A 6,282-nucleotide genomic window follows, 5' to 3' on the forward strand; every position below is an offset into this window, starting at 1 on the left:
AATGAGATTTTGGGGCTGAGTTTTTGAAACTCAAATTTTTTTGTGGCTGAATTTTCATGCTGAAAAAAAAATTGGGGGTGTTATAAATTAAAATTCCAACTCTGTTGGCACAGATTTCCTTCCATATTCTTCAATCAAAAGCTTCCGAAAGTGTACAATCAACAGATGTTTTGTTTTTTGGCGTCAATTCAGCAGCAAATTCATTAATTAGCGAAAAAATTCAGTCGCAAAAAGTCGAAAAACACGGTTACCAGGGAGAAGCAATCAATGCCCGTCCCGTTTCCATACTCCAAAAAAAATGACAAAATGCTATGACCAACTTTTAATGAACTGTCAGTCCTCACTGAGCAAACATCCGATTAAATGGATCATGTATTAAATCTCCCTGGCTTACTGGGACATTGCAACTCAAAATTTAGCGGCTGAATTTTTGAAACTCAATTTTTTTTGGGGGGCCGAATATTCATGCATAAAAAAAATTGGGGGTTTTATAAATTAAAATTCCAACTCTGGTGGCACTGATTTCCTTCCATGTTCTTCAATCAAAAGCCTCCGAAAGTGTACAATCAACAGATGTTTTTGTTTTTTGGCGTCAATTCAGCAGCAAATAAATTAATTAGCGAACAAAATGAGTCGTAAAAAGTCGAAAAACACGGTGACCAGGGAGAAGCAATCAATGCCCGTCCCGTTTCCATACTCCAAAAAAAATGACAAAATGCTATTACCAACTTTTAATGTACTGTCAGTCCTCACTGAGCAAACATCCGATGAAAGGAATCTGGGATCGATTGCTTCTCCCTGGCTTACTGGGACATTGCGACTGAAAATTTTGCGACTGAATTTTTGAAACTCAATTTTTTTGACAATGACAAAATGCTGTGACTAACGTTTAATGTCCCGTCTGAATTTTCATGCTGAAAAAAATGGGGGTTATTTAAATTAAAATTCCAACTCTGGTGGCATTGATTTCCTTCCATATTCTTCAATTAAAAGCTTCCTCAAGTGTCGATCACCAGATTGTTTTGTTTTTTTTGGCATCAATTCAGCAGCAAATAAATACTAATAAATTGTATAATATTATAATTATATAATAAATAAATTGTTTCGCGAACATTTGTCGAAAAACACAGTTACCAGGGAGAAGCAAACAGTGCCCGTCCCGTTTCCATACTCCAAAAAAATGACAAAATGCCGTGACCAACTTTTAATGAACTGTCAGTCCTCACTGAGCAAACATCCAAGGAAACGAATCTGGGATCAATTGCTTCTCCCTGGCTTACTGGGACATTGCAATTGAAAATTTTTCGGCTAAATTTTTAAAACTCATTTTTTTGTGGCTGAATTTTCATGCTGAAAAAATTTGGGGTTTTATAAATTAAAATTCTAACTCTGGTGGCACAAATCTTCTTCAATATTCTTCAATCAAATGCTTCGTAAAGTGTACAATCACCAGATATTTTTGTCTTTTGGTGTCAGTTCAGCAACAAATAAATCAATGAGTGAAGAAATTCAGTCGCAGAAATTTCCATTAATTCTCTTGCAAACATTTGTCGAAAAACACAGTTACCAGTGAGAAGCAATCAATGCCCGTTTCTATACTAGAAAAATGACAAAATGCCATGATACCTTTAATGTACTGTCAGTCCGCACTGAGCAAACATCCGATGAAATAATTCTGGGATCTATTGCTTCTTCCCTGGCTTACTGGAACATTGCGACTGAAAATTTTGCGGCTGAATTTCTGAAACCCAATTTATTTTTGGGCTGAATTTTCATGCTAAAAAAATGGAGGGTGTTATATATTGAAATCCATATTCTTCAATCATAAGCTTCCTAAAGTATTGAATCACCAGCGTGACAAACCCCATATCCTTGCTTTTTATTGACAGTCAAGGAGTCTTTTGTTTAGCTTCTGTACGGATTCGTCACTCGTTCGCATCCAAAACACATTTTACCCACACTCCACAGCTATGAAACGTCCGTAGTGATGTCCTTTATGACGCGTTCACTTCCGACCCTCCTCGTTCAGATATGCTTTTTGATAAAATGTTATTTTCCTGTTGTCGTCTGCTGCCGGCTCATGGTGTTATTGGGTAGACTGTAATCTGCACTTAACCAGCACTTAACTTTAAGATCTGCAATGGATTATCCCCTCTTTGTTTTTTTTGTTTTTTGCTGGTAAAAAACCTGCTTTGTGCTCCCGTCGTTTGCTTTGGCACCAGGGTAACGAGTCCGTTTTAGCCTGTGCCAAAAATCATTCCGCCGTGTTTGCTTTCCAGCTGGATCTACATTTTATGACTTTGTTAGAAGCATAAGTAAAATATGTCTTATTTTGGAAGCTGATAGATTTTATTTAAGGTTAAAAAAAAATGTAATTTTGTAAAGTGGGCCTTATTATTGGAATATATTTGTCCATTTTGGTTTTAAGAACAATATATATATATACAGTATATATATATATATATTTGTGTTATGATACACTCCTGGAGAGTTTGTGTGTTTATTAAGTACATTTCCACAACATCCGTCATATTCAGGGTTTGTGTGTCTTCTGCTGTTTGTGGTGCCAAAGAAAGAAGCTTGCACACAAATGGGAATTTTAGGACCGTACCATCAAACCAACAGGGGTGTTGTGACTTTTTTTCTTGTGTAATATCGCGTCGCGTGCAGACATAATCATGTAATCACAATAAAAAGGCTTTTATGAGTTTGTGTAAGCGGAGGGAGGAGGCCGCTTGTGACTTTTTTTTTGTTTTTGTTCACCTTTTAGATTTAATCCATTGTGCATGTTTTAACTCATGTGGCATGTAGGTAAGCTGCCAACTGTACAGCAAGACCATATGTATTCTAATAAAAAATAAAAAAAACCATTTGTAACACGCTGACTCGGAGCAAATCTGTGCTTTTAATGTCGTTTTTTTTTTTTTTTTTCCTTTTTTTCGCTTTCGCTGGCAGGTTTTCGGTGGCGGAATGCAAAAAGTCAGCGCTTCCCTTCTGGCAAATGCAGGTGTTCTTTTTATTCCGCTATCGGGCGGTTGCTCATTTAGGCCCTTTTTTTTTTAATGATGATGATTAAGGTAGGTTACACACTGTTACAAGACGTCAAAGTTGCATTTAAGTGCATATGACAGGATTAAAAAAAAGTCATAAATAGTAGAGATGTCTGATCACGTCATTGTCAAAGTATCGGAATCGACAAAAAAATATCGGATATGCCTTTTTTTAATATATATATAATATATTTTTTTAAGTAAATCATTTTCTAATTGTATTTAATGTTACAGACATAATGTGTTACACTCATCCAGAGTCTTTCGTTTAGGCTTAAGGTAGGGTTATCAAATTTATCCCGATAACGGCGGGAATTAATTTTTTCAAAAATGTATCACGTTAAAATATTTAACGCAATTAATGCATGCGCTGAACGACCCACTCACGCATTGTCGCACTCAATCTGTAATGGCGCCATTTTGCCTATATAGAGAGCTAAAAGGCAGCGTAAGATGAGTAGAGTGAATTTTGGCAGCCTTTGGAGCCTTTTTTTAATTGGTTAAAGCCTTAAAATCCCTCTCCCTACGCAATGTGGGGAAGCAAGGTAGTAATTGTTCTTTTTTTTAACACCCTAGGTTATTTCCCAACGCAGAGAAGATATCTCAAGTGGTAGCACTACGCACAGTCATGGTTGCACTTCCCATCATGCATTTGGGCATGGCTACAGTAACATTTACTGAAAGCTCAACAAATACACCAGATGGCAATATTTAGTCACAATATATAAAAGTCACATTTATCCTTTAAGAATTACAAGTCTTTCTATCCGTGGATCAGTCTCACAGACAGAATGTTAATAATGTAAATGCCATCTTGAGGATTTATTGTCATAATAAACAAATACAGTACTTATGTACTGTATGTTGAATGTATATATTCGTCCGAGTTTTATTCATTTTTTTCTTAATGCATTGCCAAAATGTATATGATCGGGAAAAATCGGGAATGATTGGAATTGAATCGGGAGCAAAAAAAAGAAATCGGATCGGGAAATATCGGGATCGGCAGATACTCAAACTAAAACGATCCGGATCGGATCGGGAGCAAAAAAACATGATCGGAACCCTATTAAATAGCATTATTATGTGAATTGGACAAGGGCGTAGGTTTGCATAGGGACGGTAGGGACATAACACTAGCAACTTCTCAGGATGCTCAAATTACCCCACCAACTTTTAAGCAACCTTATTTGCATTATACTAGTATAATGACTTCAGCTATATAGGTAATTTACACTCACCGGTCACTTTATTAGGTACACCTGTCCAACTGCTCGTTAACACTTAATTTCTAATCAGCCAATCACATGGCAGCAACAGCGCATTTAGGCATGTAGACATGGTTTAAGACAATCTCCTGCAGTTCAAACCGAGCATCAGTATAGGGAAGAAAGGTGATTTTAGTGACTTTGAACGTGGCATGGTGCCAGAAGGGCTGGTCTGAGTATTTCAGAAACTGCTGATCTACTGGGATTTTCACGCACAACCATCTCTAGGGTTTACAGAGAATGGTCTGAAAAAGAAAAAATATCCAGTGAGCGGCAGTTCTGTGGACAGAAATGCCTTATTGATCCCAAAGGTCAGAGGAGAATGGCCAGACTGGTTCGAGCTGATAGAAAGGCAACAGTGACTCAAATAACCACCCGTTACAACCAAGGTAGGCAGAAGAGCATCTCTGAACGCACAGTACGTCGAACTTTGAGGCAGATGGGCTACAGCAGCAGAAGACCACGCCGGGTGCCACTCCTTTCAGCTAAGAACAGGAAACTGAGGCTACAATTTGCACAAGCTCATCGAAATTGGACAATAGAAGATTGGAAAAACATTGCCTGCGACATTCGGATGATAGGGTCAGATTTTGGCGTCAACAAAATGAAAGCATGGATCCATCCTGCCTTGTATCAACGGTTCAGGCTGGTGGTGGTGGTGTAATGGTGTGGTGAATATTTTCTTGGCACTCTTTGGGCCCCTTGGTACCAATTGAGCATCGATGGAATGCCACAGCCTACCTGAGTATTGTTGCTGACCATGTCCATGCCTTTATGACCACAATGTACCCAACTTCTGATGGCTACTTTCAGCAGGATAATGCGCCATGTCATAAAGCTGGAATCATCTCAGACTGGTTTCTTGAACATGACAATGAGTTCACTGTACTCAAATGGCCTCCACAGTCACCAGATCTCAATCCAATAGAGCATCTTTGGGATGTGGTGGAACGGGAGATTGGCATCATGGATGTGCAGCCGACAAATCTGCACCAACTGTGTGATGCCATCATTTCAATATGGACCAAACTCTCTGAGGAATGCTTCCAGCACCTTGTTGAATCTATGCCACGAAGAATTGAGGCAGTTCTAAAGGCAAAAGGGGTTCCAACCCGTTACTAGCATGGTGTACCTGATAAAGTTGCCGGTGAGTGTATATTATTCAATATAAAATAAGTTGCTTCAAAAAAATATAGTTTAAAAAAGAAAAATTTCAATCCTAGAAAAAGTTTTTGAATGTGAAAAAAATATTTGAGATTGAAAAATTTTGCATTTGAACACTTAATTTTTCATTGAAAAAGTTTTGATTGAAGCAATCCTTTTTGTGTTTGGGCCATATTATGATGAGGACATTTGTGTCTAAATCCTTCAAAAAAGTTGCTTCAATCAAAACAAATATTTTCGGTCAAAGAAACTCATTTATAAAAAAAAAAAAATCACAAAAAAAAGTTTTTTTTTCAAAATACAAAGCAAATGGCTGTCTAACGTGCTTGAAAAATAATTTTAACCCATTATAAAGATATATGTTTTTGTTCATTTCATTCATTTTTGTTGCATTTTTATTGATTTTCAACTTTTTTATATATAGGAAAGTCAATTACATGCAATGACACTTTTCGGACACCGGGGGGGCCTGGCCCACCCATAAAATCTGCTTATGGCTGCCACTGACAGCCATAGACATGGCATCGAACCACCATTCGCTGCCACCCTCCTACTTGAAATGGATTGGGCGTCTACTAGTGATAAATTCATTGCAATTCACAGCTGAAAATAACTTGTTCTCCTGTTTATTAGTTGTTTTTTTCGGAATATCCGACAATAGTTTCTCGTTAAGTTTGCCGTTTGTGTTCGTTTTCTTGTAGTAGCTAACACACAATGATCTGTGTTGTTAATCTTACTTTAAAAAGTAATTAATTAGTTACAAATTACTTCTCCCAAAAAGTAATTGCGTTAGTAACTCA

This window comes from Corythoichthys intestinalis, chromosome 15 (genome assembly GCF_030265065.1).
Source record: "Corythoichthys intestinalis isolate RoL2023-P3 chromosome 15, ASM3026506v1, whole genome shotgun sequence".
Taxonomy (NCBI): Eukaryota; Metazoa; Chordata; class Actinopteri; order Syngnathiformes; family Syngnathidae; genus Corythoichthys; species Corythoichthys intestinalis.